The sequence below is a fragment of the Carassius auratus genome, chromosome 35 (genome assembly GCF_003368295.1).
Source record: "Carassius auratus strain Wakin chromosome 35, ASM336829v1, whole genome shotgun sequence".
NCBI classification, from domain to species: Eukaryota; Metazoa; Chordata; class Actinopteri; order Cypriniformes; family Cyprinidae; genus Carassius; species Carassius auratus.
Genome location: NC_039277.1, coordinates 14,414,942 through 14,440,223, shown reverse-complemented (window position 1 = coordinate 14,440,223; position 25,282 = coordinate 14,414,942). Strand labels below are relative to the sequence as shown.

At 38.7% G+C, this 25,282-nt stretch overlaps 1 pseudogene; it reads left to right on the top strand.

Annotated features, from left to right (window-relative positions):
* The first annotated feature begins 3,077 nt into the window (after window positions 1-3,077).
* LOC113054836 (trace amine-associated receptor 13c-like) lies at window positions 3,078-4,136 on the top strand (annotated as a pseudogene).
* The last annotated feature ends 21,146 nt before the right edge of the window (window positions 4,137-25,282 follow it).

Genomic DNA, 25,282 nt, shown 5'->3' with positions numbered 1-25,282 from the left:
TCCTGTCAGTCCCATAGAGATGGGAAGAGAAAAGATTAGTTCATTTTACTGAACGAGATTTAAAGATCCGAGTCAGTAAAATGATCCAAACTTCCCACTACTACTGGCAACACCGCAAGCATTGGTCAACACTGACAAGTTGCAGCACAATATGAAAGACTTCATCTTTAACAACAAACAACCTACAGTATGAAACTAATAATGAACAATATGAAACCGAAACGATTTAGATTTAGACCTCAATTTAGAGGTGGATAAACGCACTTTGGAGGTGGGTAAACGCAATTTCCGAATTTTGGGAGGTGCGTAAACGGCGTTTACGTGCGTTTAGTCCCCACTACATCCCTGGTCTTAGTCTTTTGGACGAAAATGCTTTTTAGTTTTAGTCACATTTTAGTCACTTATAAACGTGATAGTTTTAGTCAAGTTTTAGTCGTCGAAAACACAAAAAGGTTTTAGTCAAGTTTTAGTCGACGAAAACACAAAAAGGTTTTAGTCAAGTTTTAGTCGACGAAAACGCAAAAAGGTTTTAGTCAAGTTTTAGCCAATTTTATTAAAACAAAAACAAAAAGTAGTCTTTAAAGAGCCACACAGATGGGAAATCAAAAATTACCTGTATTACAATGTATGATGTAGCTGTCCATCAGTGTAAACAATGTGCAAAGTAATTAAACCAAAAAGTACACGATTTATAAAGTTATTGGCTTCTAAAGTAAGGAGTCGACTCTGAATCACTGAAACAAGTCGTTATAGATTTCAAATCTTTTGCCCATCCCTATGTACGTCACTAGAACACTTTGCATAATAATCTCTGCCTACCGTCTTGGGAGAAACGGAACTCTGACCTGCCCCACCCCCCCACACAGACGCTCTGGTTGGTGTGATAGCATCATGTCGAGGAGACAGTGTGTTTTTAATTGTAAAGGCAAGTTTGTTTTATTTTCACTGCCAAAGAATGAAGATCAGAAGAACCAATGGCTAAAATTCATTTTTACCACAATACCAGAGCAGTACAACAAATCCCTTTTGTTGGGTTCACAACATTTCACTGATGACTGCTCTTCTAATCTCAGTTAATACAAGGTGGGGTTTTCAAAGCGTTTGGCCATAAAAGAGGGTTCATTACCAACTTTATTTAGAACAACGAGCATCTCCGAATCACAACACGAAGTATGATTATGAAGTTATGTGTCTGTTTTCTCCCGAGCGTCTTATCAGTATGTGTGCTGTCTGCAGCCTGTCTGAGCTGATCTTCATTTACAAACACGTCATTAAAATGAAGTGTAACTCTGTGAATACTCAACGAAGAGACATGAGAGAGATATCTATAGAAAGCTTGACATGTCTACTTTAAAACTAAACAAGTGCTGCCGAAAACAGATATTCTGTGATAAAGTAATCCATATGAACACAACACGATGTCTGTTTTTCATGTCTCCCTTCGTTTTATCTAATGTGACCACGCCCCCGCGCTGAACGCGCTATTCAGATTCAAACTGAAGCACGCGGCTTGAATACACCCGCACAGAAGAAAAAGCAGCGATAATGTTCAAGTTTTTTATTTTACTGTTTGCTTCGCAGTGAGAGAATAAGACATAATTCACCCCAAACAGATGCTAACGCATTGTTTACCATGAAGGTGTGTGTGGAACAACCAATCAAAACTGACTATGTTAGTTGACCAATCAGAACACAGTATGCTACCGAAAGGTGGGGTAAAAGGAAACTGAATCTTTTGAACAGCTTCGCGCAAACCGTTTGGGGATCTCTGAGAATTGAGGTAATTTTAAAATGATATTTTGACAAAATGACAATGTTTTTAACCTTGGATGGATTTAAACCTAATGTACAGGACTTATAAACAGTGATAGGAAGCTTAGAATTTTCATCTTACTGGCTCTTTAACAAATTAATTTAGGTTAAAAAGTATTGGAAATGGACTTAGGTTTGACAGGTTGTAACGAGTGTTGCAATTCATAAAACAACAATTAACCTTAAAAGCTTTGCATAATAAACTTGACTTTCTCATTGATGGAGAAGCAGTGCTGCCAAGCTGTACTTCATGGTCGCATTGGGCAGAAACCTTTTATCCACATATTTCAAGTTATATTTTTTCCATGAATTGATGCTCTTCTAAAATTTCAGCACATTGTCTGTTTTCACCAGTAATCACAGTAATAAAGGAATGGTTTAAAGTTTAAACAGCAAAAAACTTTGAGCTACTACAACATTACACGCAGATAAAGTGGTAACAGTGGAATCACTGTTTTACTCCAAAAAAGCCGCGAATAAAAACATTCTTACTTTTGCAATTGTGGCTTTATTTGAGAAATTGCTAAAGTGCAATGAACAACGTGCTCAAAATATAAGCTATTAAGGAGCACATACTTATGCTCTACAACTTGTGCTTCAACTTGTTTGCCAGTGCAACTTCAAGATGCATATTATTTGTAAACACAAACATAATACAACCCTGTCTAATAAAAGTGACACAAACATTCAGGGATGCAAACCCATGTATGGTCAAAAAAGAGTGAGTTATCGAAGCCCTCACCCAAATATCACAATTTTATGTTTATAATGTCAAGAGCTACGAAGTGTATGTATTTATATAGCCTACACTACACACAAATAATATACAATTAAATTATCCTAATTTTAATTGTTTTGTGTAGGCTAGGTATAAAAATATAGGCTTTTAATAATCTTTCAGTGCGCAAAACCATGATAATACGAAACGCTTCAAAACAGACCGCACAATGCGCGTATGCACATTGTGGGTGCAGAATGATGTGCTCAAAGCAACATGGAGTCACAGTGTACTGCGCTGCTCAAGTACACATTTAAAAGTACATGCAACCCCTCCCCATAAAATTAGGATTTTATTGACGGGAAAGTCATAGTTAGTGCTAAATAATTATTCCCAATTCTAAAGTGTTACCAAATGCATTAGTATGGGCTGTTAAACAGATTACTGTGTGAATAAATTAATACAAACAATAACTAATTAAATGTCATTATGCTGCATCAGAGTGGGCGGTAGATGGGCTGGGGTCAGTCTGATCCAGACACTATAAATGAAAGGACAGTAAGGAAAGTAGAACAAAATCCTAAAAGGAGGAGCCTCACACATGGCCTATGAGACAGAGGATCATGGGACTCAATACTGCTTTCCTGCTATCAACTCATCGTGTATCAGGGGAAAACGCTCCAGACATGAATCCAATATCATGTATATGTTTTCTTCATTGGTGTCAGCGTGGACTGTGTTTCTGAACCTGCTGGTGATCATCTCAATCTCTCACTTCAGGAAGCTTCACACTCCAACCAACCTGATCATTCTCTCTCTGGCTGTGGCAGACATGTTTATTGGACTTGTGATGCCCATAGAGACCTCGAGGCTGATTGAGATGTGCTGGTACTTTGGGGAGACTTTCTGTGGACTGTTTTTGACAATAACATGGCTGCTTATTTCAGTATCTCTAAGTAATTTAGTTTTAGTTGCTGTTGATCGTTATGTTGCTGTTTGTCACCCTTTACTGTACCCACAGAAAATAACCACGACTAAAACATTAATAAGCATCTGTTTGAGTTGGGTTTTTTCCTCAACTTCTAGCACTGCCTTTGCAATTGGTAATGGTTATTTTGACATTTCAAGCAAAACAAATATGTGTTATGGAGAGTGTTCTGTTATGATTAGTTTTGCTTGGAGAGTCACTGATCTGATCTTGTGTTTTATTTTTCCTTGTATTCTGATCATATCTTTATATTTGAGGATTTTCTATGTTGTACATCAGCAAGTGAAAGTTATAAACGCCCTGATGAAGGGTGGCAAATGTGTAAATGAAGGTTCAGTGAGAAGGAAATCAGAGAGCAAAGCTGCTCTGACATTAGGAATCATTGTCACAGTTTATCTGCTTTGTTGGATTCCTTACTATATCTGTTCCATATCAGCAGTTCCTTCAACAATCATAAATGTTTTGACATGGGTCATGTATACTAACTCAGGTCTGAATCCTATGGTCTATGCTTTATTTTATCCCTGGTTTAAAAAGACAGTTAAACTCATCTTAACTCTGAAAATATTTCAGCCAGCATCCTCTCTGGTCAATATTTTTACAGAACATCAATTGTAATTAAACTGATAAAGCCATCATTCTGAGAAAATTTTCAAAAAACCAGCAATCATCATTAAGGTAAATAATCATAATGGTTGTAATTTACACTCCATGCATTTTATTATTATAGATTTTTTTCGAGTATCATTGCTACTGTACAAAATTTTTGCAGGTTTTGTCAGAATTACCAACTTATTTTTACACAGTATGTTTAAGTGACAAAATGTTCTGTTGTGTTGCATTAGTTTAGGAAAATTTAATCACAAATCTTCAGACTAATAGAATAAAAGGTAAAGATGGATATGCAAAAACATAATGACAGACACAATGGCTATGTTTACATGCAACCAAATAGTCCGTTTGTAATCTGACTGACTGCTCATTCGGACTGAAAAGCCTTCATTTAAACACTTCATTTAAACACCTTAAATCGCTTAATTGCACTTGTTATAACTGAGCTCAATCGGATTGAAGCGGGTGGTTTATTCCTCTTCTAATACGAATGAGAGTGCATATAAACACCCGATCGGATAGAACCCAGAAACTGAAAGGACTGTAATGACGCAGAAATAATGTTATACTGATGATGCACGGAACGAGTGGCTCTTCCTTTTATATTTAAAGTGATGTATAAACGTGTCCTGTCATTTTAAAACTCTCACTCAATAACTGTGAAGTGGAGCAGGAGAACCCTGTTTCAGATACTCATCCACAGGGGCTTTTTTTTGTGATTATTACGAGCAGCACAGCACAGTGGTTTATATTAATATTTATCCATAAATGGATAGATATTAATTCTGCTGTTAAAAACTTATAAAGAAACCATGTAGGAGAGTGGTTATCATGTGCAAACATTGAGAAACTTTAAATCATCTATATGTCATTTGAATTTTCACTTTCAATATTTGTGCAGAGTGTGCATGTATAAAAAAACTGATTCCGATTTGAAGCTTTTGACATAACATGCACATCAACCCGATCACTTATTTAGCATTCGTGTAAACACTACATTCAGATTCATCAATCGGAATGAATTCAGTTCAATTGAACCAAAAATGTGCATGTAAACATAGCCAAAGAGGACAGTCTTATAGAAGTATGTGTAAGTGTCAAATGTATTACCGTATCATGGTGGTTTATCACAAAGTGAATAATTAAAATGGCTTACAGCACACCTCAGATTAAAACATCTGAAACAAAGTAACTTCAGATTTATCCAAAATGCATTTAAAGGGTGGAGCTACACACAAAGGTAAAGCCTAACAATAAAAATAGTAAATATTTGAATGTAACTTTTCAAGTAAGTTGAAGTAATATTTATTGTTTCATTTAAACTGATGTGAATAAATACTGTAACTGCTAAACATCACCTCATGTAGGCCGATTTGTTTTTTTTTAAATCCAAACAATGGCTAAAATTATGCAAACCATTGTTTTGAATCCTCACACTCTTTTTCTTTTCTTTTTTTTATTTATTAAATAAAAGGAATGGATTATTAAATTGATTATTTTATTGGATTGACTAAAGGGGTCATATGACGTTGCTTTGTGTAATTGGTGTAAGGAAATTTGTTTTTGCAGTTTAAGTTTAAAAAAACTAAAAAACTAAAAAACCATTCCACATAATGTACATTATTGTTGCTCCTCTATGCCTAAGCCTTACTTTCTTCCGGATATCTGCCATGGTGGCGCAACTCAGCTACCTCATCCTGAAACCGTTTTTGCGCATCACCTTGATATTGCGTACTCATATGCTGGAATCGATGGATGCATAAGAAAAATGACTTCTTCCTTTTCTAGTCAATCTCTGTATGGAGATCAGGAAGAAATGGAGGGCTCACCTGAGCTGGAGGGCAATGGCCAGGAATATAATGCTCATAGAGATGACCTCGCGGTGTCACCTTCTTAGCACGCTTCCACGGCAAGTCAAACCTTGCCGTGGCATGATACATAACCTCCAACAGCTCACGAGAAGCAGACGTCTGCCCCTCTTTCCTTAATTAGAAAGACAACTGAGAGTGGAGACTTTTGTTGTTGTTGTTGTTGTTGAAAAAACACTCACAAATGCACGCAAATCTTCCCCTAAAGGACATTGTGTGCATGCTCTTATCCCAAACAACCAATGCCAAGATTGGGTTTTTCATCGGGTATCAAATAACGATGACATGGATGCACACATCCTCTAAATATTTTGCTAGTGCTTGCTTTGCAAGGAAGAAGTCTTAATAGACTTACATCTTTAGACAAGATGCTTCCCTCATATAGAGATAGCATGGCAGCATCTCCTTAACAAGTGTAATCTTCTCATAACCATTCTTACACATCCCCTCGATGTTGGCATAACCAGTATGCTCAACCCGATCTCACGGCAATTCGTACATATTTTACAAGGTGGCTTATTCGTACAAATTCTTACGACCACACAAATTCATAAATTTTTTGCCAAATCATACGTATTATACGAGTTGCACAATTCGCCCTTAAACTTAACTGTCACTGGGGTTTAGACAAACCGTATAAAAAGTGAGGTCGTACATATTCGGACCTCACTCGTGAGGACGAATTGGTTGTGAGATAGCGTTGGTATGCTGGAATCTGTGAATGTGGATGATAATGATTTTTATGTTTCATAAAAAAAAAAATAAAGATGGAGTACAGCATAAACAAAAGGAAATTACTGATAGGGAGAAATTTCCCTTCAGATCCTTTCCATGTTCTCAACGAGACACAACGCGCAGCATGCATTCTGCTCTAGTGGAAATTAAACATGCTCCGCCCACTCACTAGATTACCACAGAAATCAAGGGCAAACAAAACTGCTGCTGCATATGCATCGCTATTCTGGTGAGAGGCGAACGCACTCATGAATATGCTGCTACAAACTCGGGTAAAATTTGATGGAATACTCATATCCCCTCAGAGTCTCACGAATGCATCACAATGAGCGCAGCAGAGCTCATCCAATTTCTGCGAGAGCTGAACGCTTGCGTTAACTCTTCACTAAACAAACACACCACAGTATGCTAGGCATGTGAACTGCAGTTCAGACAGGAACCACTTTGGCAAGTTTACTTCAGTTTATTAAACACAATTTATCTTTGGCGGTATGGTTCTTATGGGGGTTCTTGCTCCCAGAATTGAACATACAAGAGCTTTAACATTAACCCCCTGGAACCATGAATTAAGAAATACATAACAATTAAGACTTTTTATAAGTATTTAAAGCAAACAGTGATAATCATATGGATGTGGCAGTGGGACGTCTATCCTGTAGCCTGGTTTTGAAGATGGGTGTCTCTCAACAGTGAGGTCCATACCAGCTAAGATTTTGGAAGCCTTAGTAATCTGAGAAAAAAAAGAAGACGACAGCCAAAAGGTGCACAGTAATGTGCTCATGCTTATAATGGGGAAGGAGGGAGGGTTGCGAGCGGTTGAGCATACTTACCGAGCAGTAGTGCCATGTATATATATGTCCCGTGTCTAATAGGAGAGAGGTGGTGATTGGAGCGATTTGTCAGCTGACCGCATCAGCTGTTCACAGCCTTGCCTCCATGTCCTGACTGAACTAACGCTGCACTCGATTTCAGACAGGAACCACTTTGGCAAGTTTACTTGAGTTTATTGAAAACAATTTATCTTTGGCGTTATGGTTCCTTATGGGGGTTCTTGTTCCCAGAATACTTGAACATACAAGAGCTTTAACACTAACCCCCAAAACATAATGAGAGTATTACTGCCAGATGAAGAACCCCCAAAACCAACCTTGTTTCAGTCCTGCAAAGAGAAAAGACAGTCTTATTGAGATATCCTTAATGTAGCCTACTGGCTAGCGAAGGGGTTTTCTCCCTTCTAATGAGGCAGAAAATAGCCGGCCTCTCGATAAATAAGGTAGCTGGTAATAGCAGCGAAGGGTTTTTTTCTCCAGCGGGAGAACCGCAAAAGAGCAGTATGTCCCTGAGCTTGGTATGAGTGGTAGGAGAGTAGCATTTCATTGTTTCCTTCCTGCAATAGAAAAAGATAATGTTGTAGAGATGTCCTTAAGCAGCTTATGGTAGGAGAGGGGTGTTCTCCCCTCTAAAGCGAGCGAGAGAATAGCAAGTCCCCTCTTATTTTAAGTAGCAGGTGTGTTCATCCTCTGCTGAAGGAATACTCTGCTGTGTGTTCATCCTCTGCCATAGCAGCAAAGGTTGTTCTCTCCAGCTGGTGAGAACAGCAGGTCCCTTTCTTTTGAGGGGGAGTTTGTCCCTCGCTTGAGGGATAACAGCGGCCCCCTCATGTATCACAGCAAGGGGTGATCTCCCAGTAGGAGAAAACAGCAGCCCCTTTTCCTTTATATATATTTTTTTTCTCATCTCCTCATCCAACTTTGCTTTCTCAATCTCCATTAACAAAACAGCAGCCCCCTTTTTTTACATAGCAGCGAGGGTTTTCTCTCAGCAGCAGTTCCTTCCTCATTCTTCTTCTTCCCCATTTCCTTCTTCTCATCCTCCTCCTCATTCCTCTCCTCCTCATTTTCAATCTCCTTCTCATCCTCTTCCTTATTCTTATTATCCTCCTCATTCTTCATTTCCTCCTTCTCATCCTCCTCCTCATTCTTCTCATCCTCTTCATCATTCTCCTTTTTCCCTTGCGGTCAGTGTCGTATTTTATTATTATTAAATGTACGTAGTACGAAATATCCACTGGTTATAACCAACACTCCTATATTTAGCTGTAGAGCTTCAGAGCCTGTCCAAAATCGGTTCATGAATAGAAACAGACATGTCTATATCACATACTTATCACTATGAAGTAAATAAAATGCAGAATTGTCAAATATGCAGGCGTTTCAGAACATTTCGTGAGCACAGATACTCTACACTGCTTAATACGGTGCCATATATTTCAAGAATAAGTTTGCATGATTATTATTTTTTTTTTTTTTTTACATGCTAATACAGAGGGTATATGCGCTTTGATCGGTGTATGATGATGATGACTTGACTCAACACAACAGCTGACTACATTAAAAGCTTTACCGTTCTAAACGCAGATTTATGGCCATTTTTGGAACTGAAATGTTGAATAAACCTCGAAACACACGTGATCATAGTCATGTGGTGAGTCTGGCCAATCGTGAACAGCTGTGTTGTCATCAGCGCTCCAGCTGTTGCTCTGGAGAAAGTGCAGGCTGAATCAGCGTGCTGCTCTTGAACACTCTTGCGATACTTGATGGCACACATGATGGTCCTGTGCGCCGGCGCAATCTTAGTCGGACAATATTCTGCCCGGTTTGCACAGCTTTAGTCAGATTTGCGATTGGTTTGTAAAGTGCTGGTGAGTCAAACACGCCTGATGCTCATCGAGTCAGCTGCCCAAGATCGGATGCAGCCAGTACTTCTCACTAATGATTCCCGATGGTTTCGTAGGATGGTTAGTCTTTGTCTCCCTCTGTTGTTCCGTGAAGGTACACCAGGGTTCTTACTCCCTTGAGTAAATCCAAGCACTTCCAAGACATTTAATGTTCCAGCACTTCAGACTGGGTAAATTACCCCTTTTTTTTGCATAAATACTTACCTTAGTTAAGCACATGCACAGATACCCCACGGACACCCTTACTTGTAAAACGTTTGGATTTTAAGGTGCATTAGCAATTTCATTGTTCTAGACAAATCATCAAATTGCCAACAGGTGGCGCATTTGGCCCTGTACAATGGTTTGTATGAATGTCCTTACAATAATGATGCCCTTAGATTTTGTCACAATAACGATTAATGTTTGTGGGAGAATGACACATCATGTTCATAAATCCTTCGATATGTGATTTTTGTAGCATAACAGAAGGTTAATCCATTCGGGATTTAATTTACAGACGTGCAACATATGCCTGATTGATGACTGACGATTCCACTGCATTTCGCGGACTAGCCACAAATTAATTATTGTTACATTGTTCCGCTGTTGTGCTAAAATGGCAATAATATCTACCCTGATGCTGGGGAACCCTGCATATGATTGTATGCATTGCAGTCTTAGAAAGTAGTTTAACTGAGCAGGGAATATTTATTTATTTATTTATTGCATTAATAGAGCACTCAACAGCCACAGGCGCAGACTCGAGCGAAGCTGCTTATAAAATGAACCATGGTTACCCATAAGAGCAAATATTAACCCAAATGTGCGAATTTCCTGCCAATTATTAAATCCAAGCGCTTATACAATTAACCCTGAAAAAACTGCATTAATTTTCAGCAGAGGATTCGAACACCCATACTATGACCCTGTATGACGGCAAATGTGTATGAGCCAAGAGTTAGTCAAGCGTTTGATCAGGTGCGCTCTCAGTCAGCGCAAGCCAGCAGTGGAGCCAGCAAAAGCACGGCAGGACTAGCTCATGATGTTGGACAATATATAAACCTCACAAGCAAGCAGTCCCATATCTTCATAACTTTAAATACCTTCTTAGTGTGTGGACTGGGGAGGGATCGCCCGCAGTCGAAAATAGGAGTAGTGAAGGGTGCTCTTTAAACAGCTGAAAATCAGCGTGCACCTTTAAAGCAGTACCCCTTTTTTTTTTTTTTTTTATCTAGCTATATATCATATGGTCAGACTTTAATTTAGGCAACAGCATAAGCCCTTGTCGGATACGTTTTAGCATTTATACGAGCAAAATTACGATCTGAACATGTAGTATAAAGCACTTGATTGTGTTTGAGCAACAGAAAATCACGGATTAAACCCAGTGTGTTGTAGTTGTCAGATAAGTTTGATGAAGCATCCCTCAAGCAGCAGCCGTTAATATCGACAGCCTTGACCACAGATTAACAAGGCTCGTGGGAATATTTAACTGTGTTACCGATGTGGTAATATGATAGCATGCCTTGCAACGTAACTGAACAATAGTTTTTCAATAAACAATGTCTGAGCATGTTCGCCAAATGGCACTAGGCTGTAAAAATTAAATACTTTGCTTAGCTTCGTGAAGACGTCCAGAGATGAATTAAAGTTGAAATTGTCAGTTGTTCATGGATGCTTTGATTTTGTTGAATATAGCTTCTTCCAGCGGGGAGCAGATCTCTGACGATGAATCGCGTGCGAAGTGTCTATATCAAGAGCTCACTTGTTTTTCACAAACAACACGCCAAATTCGCTTAAGTTCACGACTGAATCTGGTGAGATACTCTGTGGGAATCCTGCAAAACCTGATTTTATCCTTCCTATGGAGATAGATTTGCCGTCTGATAGTTCATGGGCGAGCAAAGGGCTCTCGTGAGCAGTTTGAGCCTTGCGAGCCATTGAGCATACTTACCGAGCAGTAGTGCCACATATATATATATATATATATGTCCCGTGTTTAATAGGAGAGAGGTGGTGATTGGAGCGATTTGACAGCTGACCGCATCAGCCTTTTCACAGCCCTGCCTCCATGGCCTGACTGAACTAACGCTGGGCTCGATGTGTCAGAGCAAAGCCTCTGGCGAGAAACATGCACTTCTGCTGTACACTTCAAACTAAACTGGGAAATTCTCACTAACTAAAACTCCTCTCTTATTTTTCATTGACTTAAGGAACAGTTTGATGTCATCTACATCATAATCGCAGCTGGAAAACTCTGTGACTATATGAAGGTATATTAATGCCAAATAAATATATATTTTGTAGGCAAATATCAATGTCCTAAAACATCAATGCTTGTTAAAGACTACTCTTGTTGCCACATTCTGGTTTAGCTGCAGAGGTTCCCTTGTGAAAAAAGTGTGTTTAAAATATGCAAAATATTGTGTGCAAAATATGGAATTTGTGTGTTAAGTATTCTGTCAGTGCAGCTGTAAGTCTCCAGGTAACTCATGTTGTAAAGGCCACAATCAACAACCCTATCAACTATGCAAAGGATGTGTGTTGCACTGTGTGAGGCAAATGGTGGTCATTCCAGATACTGAATGGTTTTTGGACCCCCCCAATACAGTAAAACTGCACATTTTAGGCTGCACAGCCTAAGACACACCTGTGCAATAATCATGCTGACTCTTAACAGGGCATAATAAGACTGAGTTTTGGTGATGGAATCCCAAGCACAGTTCACTCCGGTCGCTAATCAAACAAGTACGCAATATTAATCAGAAAAAGTGATTTGATTTATTATTTATTATTGATTTATTGATTTATTTAAAACCAACCAAACCAAAAGGCTAAGGAAAACAGTCTGACACCATGGTATAATGAGCATACTCGCACCCTAAAGAGAGCATCCCGGAAAAAATGGAGCGCAGCTGGAGGAAAACGAAGCCAGAGGTATGTTGTATTGCTTGGCAGGAAAGTAACCTATCCTACAGAAAAGCATTAAAAACTGCTAGATCTGATTACTTCACATTTCTTTTAGAAGAAAACAAACATTACCCCAGGTATTTATTCAATACAGTGGCTAAATTAACGAAAAATAAAGCATCAACAAGTATTGACATTTCTCAACATCACAGAAGTAATTACTTTATGAACTAATTTACTTCTATATTCAATACTGTTAAGAGACAAAATTGTAACCATGCAGCCGTCAGCAGTACAGTATCGCATCAGTCAATGCTCTACAGATCCCCTGAGGAACAGTTCCACTCATTCTCTACTATAGGAGAGCAGGACTCTGAACTGGTTCAAGGAACAAAATGGAACGGAAACAAATGAAATTTTAACAGGAACAGAAACAGAAACAAAATCTAATTTTATAGTTCCGAACAGAATCGAAAATTTGAAATGGCCATTAACTGGTTAATAACGTTATTTTATCGTTCCATTTAATATTTGAAATTTGCTGTCAACCAATCGCGAATTCCAGCAGTATGGCATCTGCAAATGTGACGCTGAAGCAAATGAGTGAAATCTCTGCTCAGCTGTGAACTTATCATAGGCAAGTCTCAATGGCAATGTAGCGCCTTCAGGGCTGGATTAAGACCAAATTGGGCCTGATGCTGCAGCACAGAAAGGGCCTATTTTTTTCTCTGCGTTGGTGTGTGTGCATTCCACACTCAAGCACCAGCATGCTTACCCTTTCCTGCCCCACTGAGGACCGCAGCTCTCCTTTGATTATTCCCAACTTTGAGAAGCTCTGCTTGCCGGAGTCATTGGACACCATCATGTATAGATAGATGCGCAACCCAATTTCAACATTTGGAAAGTCTGAAAAAGATTAAACGATGAAAAAAGCTTGTACAAGCTCTGCTGATTCTTTCACAGTCATGAATGCAGCAAACTGTATCAGCTAATTTTGACCGATATATATATATATAATATAAAAGTTTTTTTTTTTTTTTGATCTTGTTTGTAAGCTCTTTACACAAGTGGATATTTTAATCATATTATTTCCACCAGAGTGACTGCCATACTTTCTCCTATAATATTACAATACAGTTTTTAATTTAATTTTAGATATATTCATATAGTAAATTATTTAATATTTCCTTAGATCTTTTTTTTCACCTATTTTAACTATTTTAACCAACTTCTCATAATTTCCATGACATACCTCTTTCTGTTTAGTTTTTTATTCTGTCTGATGTATTTACACTTTTTGTATGAATTGACAGTCTCAACTCTATTTTACTATCAATGTAAAAAATTACAAGAATAATTATTTATCTTTACTTCTCTTTATTATTTTGTCTGCACACATTTTTTTATATATATATTAACTTAATGCCTTGCTCTCACTTCTACTGCACTGATCTCAGAAAATGTTCTAATTTTCTTTCACACAGACATCCAAAATGCAAAAGCCTATTAAAGTAATGGAATGCATAGTCGATATAAAAAATTGGATGACGAGTAATTTCTTACTGCTAAATTCAGAAAAAACAGAGGTGTTAATCATAGGGCCTAAAAACTCTACTTGTAATAACCTAGAACACTGTCTAAGACTTGATGGTTGCTCTGTCAATTCTTCGTCATCAGTTAGGAACCTAGGTGTGCTACTTGATCGCAATCTTTCCTTAGAAAGCCACGTTTCTAGCATTTGTAAAACTGCATTTTTCCATCTCAAAAATATATCTAAATTACGGCCTATGCTCTCAATGTCAAATGCAGAAATGTTAATCCATGCATTTATGACTTCAAGGTTAGACTATTGTAATGCTTTATTGGGTGGTTGTTCTGCACGCTTGGTAAACAAACTACAGCTAGTCCAAAATGCAGCAGCAAGAGTTCTTACTAGAACCAGGAAGTATGACCATATTAGCCCGGTCCTGTCCACACTGCACTGGCTCCCTATCAAACATCGTATAGATTTTAAAATATTGCTTATTACTTATAAAGCCCTGAATGGTTTAGCACCTCAGTATTTGAATGAGCTCCTTTTACATTATACTCCTCTACGTCCGCTACGTTCTCAAAACTCAGGCAATTTGATAATACCTAGAATATCAAAATCAACTGCGGGCGGCAGATCCTTTTCCTATTTGGCGCCTAAACTCTGGAATAACCTACCTAACATTGTTCGGGAGGCAGACACACTCTTGCAGTTTAAATCTAGATTAAAGACCCATCTCTTTAACCTGGCATACACATAACATACTAATATGCTTTTAAATATCCAAATCCGTTAAAGGATTATTAGGCTGCATTAATTAGGTAAACTGGAACCGGAACACTTCACATAACACCGTACTTTCTACATCATTAGAAGAATGGCATCTACGCTAATATTTGTCTGTTTCTCTCTTGTTCCGAGGTCACCGTGGCCACCAGATCCAGTCTGTGTCCAGATCAGAGGGTCACTGCAGTCACCCGGATCCAGTACGTATCCAGACCAGATGGTGGATCAGCACCTAGAAAGGACCTCTACTGCCCTGAAAGACAGCGGAGACCAGGACAACTAGAGCCCCAGATACAGATCCCCTGTAAAGACCTTGTCTCAGAGGAGCACCAGGACAAGACCACAGGAAACAGATGATTCTTCTGCACAATCTGACTTTGCTGCAGCCTGGAATTGAACTACTGGTTTCGTCTGGTCAGAGGAGAACTGGCCCCCCAACTGAGCCTGGTTTCTCCCAAGGTTTTTTTCTCCATTCTGTCACCGATGGAGTTTCGGTTCCTTGCCGCTGTCGCCTCTGGCTTGCTTAGTTGGGGTCACTTCATCTACAGCGATATCGTTGACTTGATTGCAAATTAAAACAGACACTATTTCAACTGAACAGAGATGACATCAATGAATTCAATGATGAACTGCCTTTAACTATCATTTTGCATTATTGAGACACTGTTTTCCAAATGAATGTTGTTCAGTGCTTTGGCGCAATGTATTTTGTTTAAAGCACTATATAAATAAAGGTGATTGATTGATTGATTAAAGATCTTGATTCAAATTTTATCTAAACTATTTTCCTAAACACATTCACTCCTTCTAATTCCTTCATTCAGACAAGGCTAATGCTTTCATTCTATGTCCCATTATTCATAAGGCTCACTATTCATACCACATCGCCATACCTCTTGGTGTGGCAAGAGCTGTGTCCATCTATGTCAATCCACATTTAAGTGATGGGAGGGGTTCGCAGCTCTTACCTACCCGATATGGAATTTATTTGTTTATTAAAATACTCACCTTCACTCACAAAGACATGCATACAGACACAGTCTCAGATGAAACACTACCCTCTTCCTGAGTGACCTGCTGTGCTCTCGCTCTTTTACTGAAAATCTCCCTCAACTCAGTAAATAAATCGGTGCCCAGCAGGGATTCATGCCCAGTGGTATCTGTTGAATTTTGTGCGCTTTCTTGCTATATCTGCTTCATGCTTTTTGCCATCCCTTTTTGGCCCAGTCTACAATAAACACAGACCATTGCATGCAATGTATTTCTGCCTACACCATTCAGTTTCAATTTAGGTCTCTTGTCAAGGCTTTCCTAACAATAAACAAAATATGTGCATGCAGTTATTTCTTCTGGAATAAAAAAAAAATCCTTTTTCATTTCTTTATTTAATCATTTATTTCTACATTTGGAAGAGCAGATCCTAACCAACCGGCGAACAACACACTCTTGTTATATAAGCAAAAATGTTTCCCTTATTTTATGGTGGCCACCGTTGTTAATGTTACTCGTCAGTGAGTCCAAAAGTGGTCCTCCATTCTGCTGCTCTTTTCCAGTCCCATGAGGTGCCAAAATATCTGCCGCTGATCTGAAGAATCAAACTCAGTCTTGGTTTTGGTTCAAGAAAAGTAGACTTTATTTCAAAGAGTTCCTGATTGTTATTCAGCTTCTCCTTTTATATAGTTTTTTTTCTGTTTATACAGGGTAAGGCGTGTTCTATACATTTCATAGAGTTTTCATTATGCATACAATTTGATTCCTCCCTACAGAAAAGGGTAAAGAACAAGGCCCACCTGTACGTTTCCAGATGTTTCTCATCTGAGGGTCTGTATTTTGCTATGCATACTTTTTTCCTTTTAACACACAGGCCCAAACGATTATAATGGAAGTATTTCATTTAACGAATGACGGCTGAACGGACGGCTGAACTGCGTTTGAGCTCCGTCACTATATTCTTTTCATTGACTATTTTTAACTTAAAAATCTATTTTATACACCATCGTTTCCGTTTATATAACGCGTGAATATATCCTCTATTGTATTCTACAACAAAAACAATTAGAGCGACTCGCTATCACTAGATTTATTTTGATCTCCCGGGTCCGCTATTAGCTTTTAGCCAGTTAGCATCAGCAAGCGTGGTTGCTGCTAACTGAGCTTACATTGCTAATACTCTATTCACACACATTACCACTGCTGTACTCACTGTTACTTGCTTTAATGGCTAATGAATGTCTCCACTCTGTGCAGCTCGAGCTCGAGGCCGTGGGGAAGCAGATTCGCGACCTGGAACGGAGGCAGGCCGAGCTGAGAGAGCGGAGAGCCGTGCTGGAATCATCCCGGGCTGACGCTCACAAGTCCGGGGTAAGTATACAGCGTGCTGTTAACAGTCCCACCACGTCTACTCCGTGTGTTTCTCTGCGCAGGCCCGGTGCACCCAGGACGCGATCTTCCCAGATGTCCTTCACTGCGACGCCGGGACACCACGGACCCTGGGTGCATCCACAGCGGAGGATGCGAGCCAGGTCCCGGGCGACGACATCTCCCCCTCCTGCCTTCGAGATCTCCATCCAGAACCGCTTCGCTCCCCTCCGCGAGACAGGACGCGACGCTGTGATCATCGGAGACTCCATCGTCCGACACGTAAGTGCTACGTTAGCCGAAGGTAAAGTGCACACTCATTGTTTGCCTGGTGCTCGTGTTCTCGATGTTTCTGCGCAGATACCCGCGATCCTGAAGGACGACGAGAGCCCGAGAGCGGTCGTGCTTCACGCCGGGGTTAACGACACCACGCTGCGGCAGACGGAGACGCTGAAGAGGGACTTCAGGAGCCTGATCGAGACGGTTCGCAGCACGACGCCCGCGGCGACGATCGTCGTGTCAGGACCACTGCCCACGTATCGACGAGGACACGAAAGGTTCAGTAGACTTTTTGCTTTAAATGAATGGTTGTTGTCATGGTGTAAAGAACAGAAACTGCTATTTGTTAATAACTGGAATCTTTTCTGGGAGCGTCCTAGACTGTTTCGCGCTGATGGATTACACCCCAGTCGAGTCATAGCGGAGCTTCTCTCTGACAACATCTCCAGGACACTTCGCTCCATGTGACTAGTAAGTCAATTCTCAAATAACCATTATGATGAGTTTTGTTCCACCCGCTTAAATGATAAAAGTACTTGTGCTGTAAAACCTATTAAGAGTCTGTTCCCAGAATAGTGAGGTCAAAATATAAATATAAATATAATGTAGGATCTAGAAAAAATCTTATCGTAATTAAACCAGAAAAATGTAAAGTAAATGAACAAAAACAATTTTTAAAGTTTGGGCTCATAAATATTAGATCACTCACACCAAAAGCAGTTATTGTAAATGAAATGATCACAGATAATAGTTTTGATTTACTCTGCTTGACTGAAACCTGGCTAAAACCAAATGATTATTTTGGTCTAAATGAGTCTACTCCACCAAACTACTGTTATAAGCATGAGCCCCGTCAGACTGGTCGTGGCGGGGGTGTTGCAACAATATATAGTGATATTCTCAATGTTACCCAGAAACAGGATACAGGTTTAACTCTTTTGAAATACTAATGCTAAATGTTACTGTCAGACATGCAAAAGAAATCTAATGTATCTCTTGCTCTGGCTACTGTGTATAGACCACCAGGGCCGTATACAGAATTCCTAAAAGAATTTGCAGATTTCCTCTCAGGCCTTCTAGTTACAGTTGATAAGGCGCTAATCATGGGAGATTTTAATATTCACGTTGATAATACAAATGATACATTAGGACTTGCGTTTACTGACCTAATAAACTCCTTTGGAGTCAAGCAAAATGTCACCGGGCCCACTCATCGTTTTAATCATACACTAGATTTAATTATATCGCATGGCATCGATCTTACTGCTATAGATATTGTACCTCAAAGTGATGATATTACAGACCATTTCCTCGTATCGTGCATGCTGCGTATAACTGATATTAACTATATGTCGCAGCGATACCGTCTGGGCAGAACTATTGTTCCAGCCACCAAAGACAGATTCGCAAATAACCTGCCTGATCTATCTCAACTGCTATTTGTACCCAAAAATACACATGAATTAGACAAAATTACTGACAACATGGGCACTATTTTCTCTAATACATTAGAAGCTGTTGCCCCAATCAAATTGAAAAAAGTTAGAGAAAAACGTACTGTACCATGGTATAACAGTAATACTCACTCTCTCAAGAAAGTAACTCGTAGTCTTGAACGCAAATGGAGAAAAACTAACTTAGAAGTTTTTAGAATTGCATGGAAAAACAGTATGTCCAGCTATAGACAGGCTCTAAAAACTGCTAGCGCAGAGCATATACACAAACTCATTGAAAATAACCAAAACAATCCAAGGTTTTTATTTAACACAGTGGCTAAGTTAACAAATTACCACCTGATTCAAATATTCCACCAACGTTAAATAGTAATGACTTTATGAATTTCTTCACTGATAAAATAGATAACATTAGAAATACAATAGCGAATGTAGATTCTACAGCATCTAACACTTCAGTTTCATCCATCGCACCCAAACATAAACTGCAGTGCTTTACAACCATAGGACAGGAGGAGCTAAATAAACTTATCACTGTATCTAAACCAACAACATGTTTATTAGATCCTGTACCCACTAAATTACTGAAAGAGCTGTTACCTGTAGCCGAAGAACCGCTTCTCAATATCATAAACTCGTCGTTATCTTTAGGACACGTCCCAAAACCATTCAAGCTGGCGGTTATCAAGCCTCTTATTAAGAAACCAAAACTAGATCCTAGTGTACTGGCAAATTATAGGCCTATTTCAAATCTTCCATTTATGTCTAAAATTTTAGAAAAAGTTGTGTCTGCTCAATTGAGCACCTTCCTGCATAAAAATGATCTGTATGAAGAATTTCAGTCAGGTTTTAGGCCCCACCATAGCACAGAAACTCCACTTGTTAAAATTACAAATGACCTGCTCCTTGCGTCAGACCAAGGCTGCATCTCATTTCTAGTCTTACTTGATCTTAGTGCTGCGTTCGACACCATAGATCATGACATACTCATAGATCGATTACAAAACTATACAGGTATTCAAGGGCAGGCTCTAAGATGGTTTAGATCCTACCTGTCCGATTGCTACCATTTTGTTTACTTAAATGGGGAGTCATCTCATTTATCATCAGTAAAATATGGAGTGCCACAAGGATCCGTCCTAGGTCCCCTTCTATTTTCAATATACATGTTGCCCCTTGGTAATATTATTAGAAAATACGGAATTAGCTTCCACTGTTATGCTGATGATACTCAGCTATATATATCAACGAGACCAGATGAAACTTCCCAATTATCTAAGCTAACAGATTGTGTTAAAAATGTAAAAGATTGGATGACAAAGAATTTTCTCCAATTAAATTCGGATAAGACGGAGATATTAATTATTGGACCAAAAAACACTACACAGAATCTTGTAGATTACAATCTGCAACTAGACGGATGTACTGTAACTTCCTCTACAGTCAGAAATCTGGGTGTTATATTAGACAGCAATTTGTCTTTTGAAAATCATATTTCCAATGTTACAAAAATTGCATTCTTCCATCTTAGAAACATTGCCAAGCTACGAAACATGTTATCTGTTTCTGATGCAGAAAAGCTAGTTCATGCATTCATGACCTCTAGACTGGACTATTGTAATGCACTTCTAGGTGGTTGTCCTGCTTCTTCAATAAACAAGCTACAGGTCGTCCAAAATGCAGCAGCGAGAGTCCTTACGAGGTCAAGAAAATATGATCATATTACCCCAATTTTACAGTCTCTGCACTGGCTACCTATTAAGTTCCGCATCAGTTACAAATTATCATTACTTACCTATAAGGCCCTAAATGGTTTAGCTCCAGCGTACCTAACTAGCCTTCTACCACGTTACAACCCATCACGCACCCTAAGGTCACAAAACGCTGGACTTTTGGTAGTTCCTAGGATAGCAAAGTCCACTAAAGGAGGTAGAGCCTTCTCACATTTGGCTCCCAAACTCTGGAATAGCCTTCCTGATAATGTTCGGGGTTCAGACACACTCTCTTTGTTTAAATCTAGATTAAAAACACATCTCTTTCGCCAAGCATTCGAATAATGTATCTTTTTAATTGTGAGTGTAGTTGCATCTGATCAAAGGTGCATTTTTATTCATTAGCTTGGGTTAAACTAATTTTACTTTGTTGGATCAGCAGCTATGCTAATGATGTCTGTATTTTGTTTCTATGTTTTGCCACGGACTAGGATTTACACAAGCTCCAGTCTGGATCCAGAACACCTGAGAAGAGATGATGCTGACCCTCAGAGGACCTCAGATGATGCTAACCCTGAATGAACAAACAGAACTAACAATTATTCCTAAATGTGTGACTTAATCATATAATAACTTAATTAATAATATTGATAGTTCATCGTCTAGCTGACTACGTCTTGTATTATTATTATTTTTTAGTTTTTCTAAAATCCTGTCAAATGTGCACAAACTACTAGCTACTACTAAATATTGTAGAAACATAATTTTCTGTAAAGTTGCTTTGTAACGATTTGTTTTGTAAAAAGCGCTATACAAATAAACTTGAATTGAATAAACTTGAATTGAATTTTGCATGCATACTCACCTATCGATATTTACCCGTTTCCTCATTTTCAAATTGGGTACAACTCTGTCTTCAGAATGATGATGTGTTTTAAAACTTAACTGTATATTTGAGGATTTTCTATGGACAATAACATCTACTTCACTAATCCTACCCAACACCTAAATTTAACAACTACCTTACTATCAATAAGCAGTGAATTAGGAGCTTATTGAGGGGAAAGTCATAGTTAATGTTGAATAAGTATTCCCTATTCTAAAATTTTACCAAAAACATTATTATGAGCTGTTGAACAGACTACTGTGTAAATAAATTAATACATACAACAAATAATTAAATGTCTTTATGCAAAATCAGAGTGGGCGGTAGATGGGTTGGTCAGTTTGATCCAGACACTGTATAAATGAAAGTACTGTAAGGAAAGCAGAACAAACTCCTAAAAGGAGGAGGCTCACACATGGTCTATGAGACAGAGGATCATGAGATCCAGTACTGCTTTCCTGCCATCAACTCATCATGTATCTGGGGAAAACACTTCAGGCATGAATCCAATATCATGTATATGTTTTTTTCATTGCTGTCAGTGTGGACTGTGTTTCTGAACCTGTTGGTGATCATCTCCATCTCTCACTTCAAGAAGCTTCACACTCCAACCAACCTCATCATTCTCTCTCTAGCTGTGGCCGACATGCTTGTTGGATTTGTGATGCCCATAGAGGCCACGAGGCTGATTGAGATGTGCTGGTATTTTGGAGACACTTTCTGTGGAGTGTTTTTGGCATTAACAGGGCTGCTCATTTCAGCATCTCTTTATAATTTGACTTTAATTGCTGTTGATCGTTATGTGGCTGTGTGTCACCCTTTACTGTACCAAAAAAAAATAACTACAACTAAAACTTTGATTATCATATGTATCTGCTGGATGTGGTCTTCAGCATTCAATATTTCCTTCGCAACAGATCCATCAAGCAGAACACATGGGTGTTATGGAGAGTGTCCCTTTATGTCTAACTTTGCCTGGAGTATGACTGATCTGTTCTTGTCTTTCCTTTTTCCTTGTACTGTGATTATAATTTTATATCTGAAGATATTTTATGTTGTACATCAGCAAGTGAAAGCCATAAACACCCTGATGAAGGGTGGCAAATGTGTAAATGAAGGTTCAATGAGAAGGAAATCTGAGAGCAAAGCTGCTCTGACATTAGGAATCATTGTCACAGTTCATCTGCTTTGTTGGATTCCGTTCTATATTTATTCCATATCAGCAGTTTCATCAACAATTACAAATGTTTTATTATGGGTCTTGTTTATTAACTCAGGTCTGAATCCTTTGGTCTATGCTTTATTTTACCCCTGGTTTAAAAAGACAGTTAAACTCACCTTAACTCTGAAAATATTTCAGCCAGCATCCTCTCTGGTCAATATTTTTACAGAACATTAATTAAACTGATAAAGCTATCATTCTGAGAACAATTTCGAATTCGAATTTCATTGCTACTTTACATAACTGTTGCAGGTTTTGTCAGAATTTAACCCATTTGCTGTCAAAGGTCATCCACGGCCCCAGATTATTGTTGTTTCACTTTCACAGCATGTTAAACATCACCTTCTGGACAAACTGTGCAATCAGCAGGAAGATTAAACACTCTACCTTTGATATTTGAGTACTGTTTTGGGAAACTCTATATTATCTATATGTCACTTTTTACTTCACTATTAATCTATTCACTACTTAATCACTATTTATATGCAGCGTGCGCATGTATTGTAACTTTTCAAGTACATAAGTTGAAGTAATATTTATTGTTTCATATAAACTGATGTGAATAAATGAATACTGTAACTGCTAAACATGACCTAATGTAGGCCGATTTATATTATGATCCAAACAAAGGATAAAATTATGATTAGTTTTCAAAGCACACACAATTTTCCTTTTATTTATTATTTAATATTTCTATACCACCTTTGGATTAATTTAGTGGATTAAAGGGGTCATAATATTCAGAAATATTTGAAGTCTTTGGTTCTTTTAATTATGATGATTTTGTCTCACATTAAAAAAAAAACACCAATTCACTCAACAAATAAGAATACTTCATAAGACCAATAATAATAATAAAAATAGTGATTTGTTGGCCTTCTGGAAAGCATGTTAATTTACTGTACATGTACTCAATACTTGGTAGGGGCTCCTTTTGCTTTAATTACTGCGTCAGTTCGGCATGGGATGGAGGTGATTAGTTTGTGGCACTGCTGAGGTGGTATGGAAGCCCAGTTCCCTTTCGAAAGGGAACCCCACGCTGTATCCTGTAGAGAGCGCTATTGGAATGCTGTCAGCGTGACTGGTGTCTGAAGCATGAATGAAATAACAACAATGAACTTGACATTGGCAGGCGGAAGCCTATGAACACATCATCCTCTTTTTTTGTCTTCAAGAGACCTAGTGTACGTAGCACATATGTGTTTGACTCACAAGAGAGAAGGATGTTGCATTCGCAGAGCTACTAGAGCAAAGGTCTGTACTCTAGCTTTTTGCCAGCATTTGCACGAGAAAATGCCTTTTCTTCCAGAATTCCTTTTTGTTTAAATTTTTTACAGAATAGGAACTGTGTACAATGTGGGTTATCTACATTACTGGTGAAGGAGGCTAGTGACTTGAGTCTCCTTATCCTCGTAGCACAGGTTGTGATGCTCTCTGTGAGCCTCCCTGATCAACTGTTCTTGAGGCTGGTACGGAGTCGGAGTCAGAGCAGATCTACTGGAGGGACATTGGATCATCAGTGTGTGTGTGGGGGGGGGGGGGGGCATTGTCATTTGATAAATATTTTTTGACGCATTGGCAACATCATAGTAGCATGGACATCCAGACCTAAATCTGAAAGATCTATATAGAATGACAATGAACGGTTTAGCCTTGTGTTTTTATCTAAAAGAGGAACAGAAGACAGCGCTGAAATTTGCTGTTTTGCCGACCGGATACGGCAAGAGTCAGTTAGCTCCAATGATCTATATAGAATGATATTTATTTTTTACCTGTCTTGATTCCTAATACAAAACAGATGACGAATGTTAGGTTAAACGTTCAGAATACAATTCCATATAAGCTTAGTAACCTAGTTCGGCACTTTGCGAATGGACAGCGACTCAAGTAGCACGTAGTAGCCTGTTCTTGCGTTCTGCGAGTTCAGTAGCCTACATTTTTGGGAAACACACGAGGAATTGCAGCTAACGTTCATAACCTTGCACGTAAACAGGGCCGGCCCGCGGCATAGGCGGTATAGGCAAATGCTAAGGGTGCCACTCATCCATAGGGGCGCAAGAATGAGTGATTTTTTTTTTTTTACATATATATATATATATATATATATATATATATATATATATATATATATATATATATATATATATTTATAATAGGCTACTATTTAAAAACCATTAATTCGAAATACTACCAAATAAAGCAAAAAAAAAAAAATTCCGGCTCTTCAATCTTCCCCCGCTCATCGAGTGCTTGAAGTGCGTCAGAAACAGAGCGCACACACGATCAGTTGTTGGTAATTTGTTATGTGGCGTGCCCGACGCCGCATCCAATGTAGACAGAACTGCTTTTGTTAACACACAGCTCGTAGAAACGGGCCTGGCAGCTCGTGCCAGTTCTAGACACGGTGAAAGTTTCCTGATTGTGACGGAAGGCCGAATTTACATGACACATTATAAATGAGCATAGTCTGCGATAGATACAGTGCTAAAAAGAAGCGAAGAGGATAAAGACAGAGGTAAAGAGATGTAGTGAAATAACAATTTATTGCATAGGAGTAAGATACTATAATTTCATGGCAGTTATTTTTACCTTAAACTTAATGATAGCAGTTGTTCTGAGTTCTGAGTCCCCAGACTGTGATTTTGTACAATCATGTCAGTTTTAAGACGCATTTTTTATTATCACTTTTTTA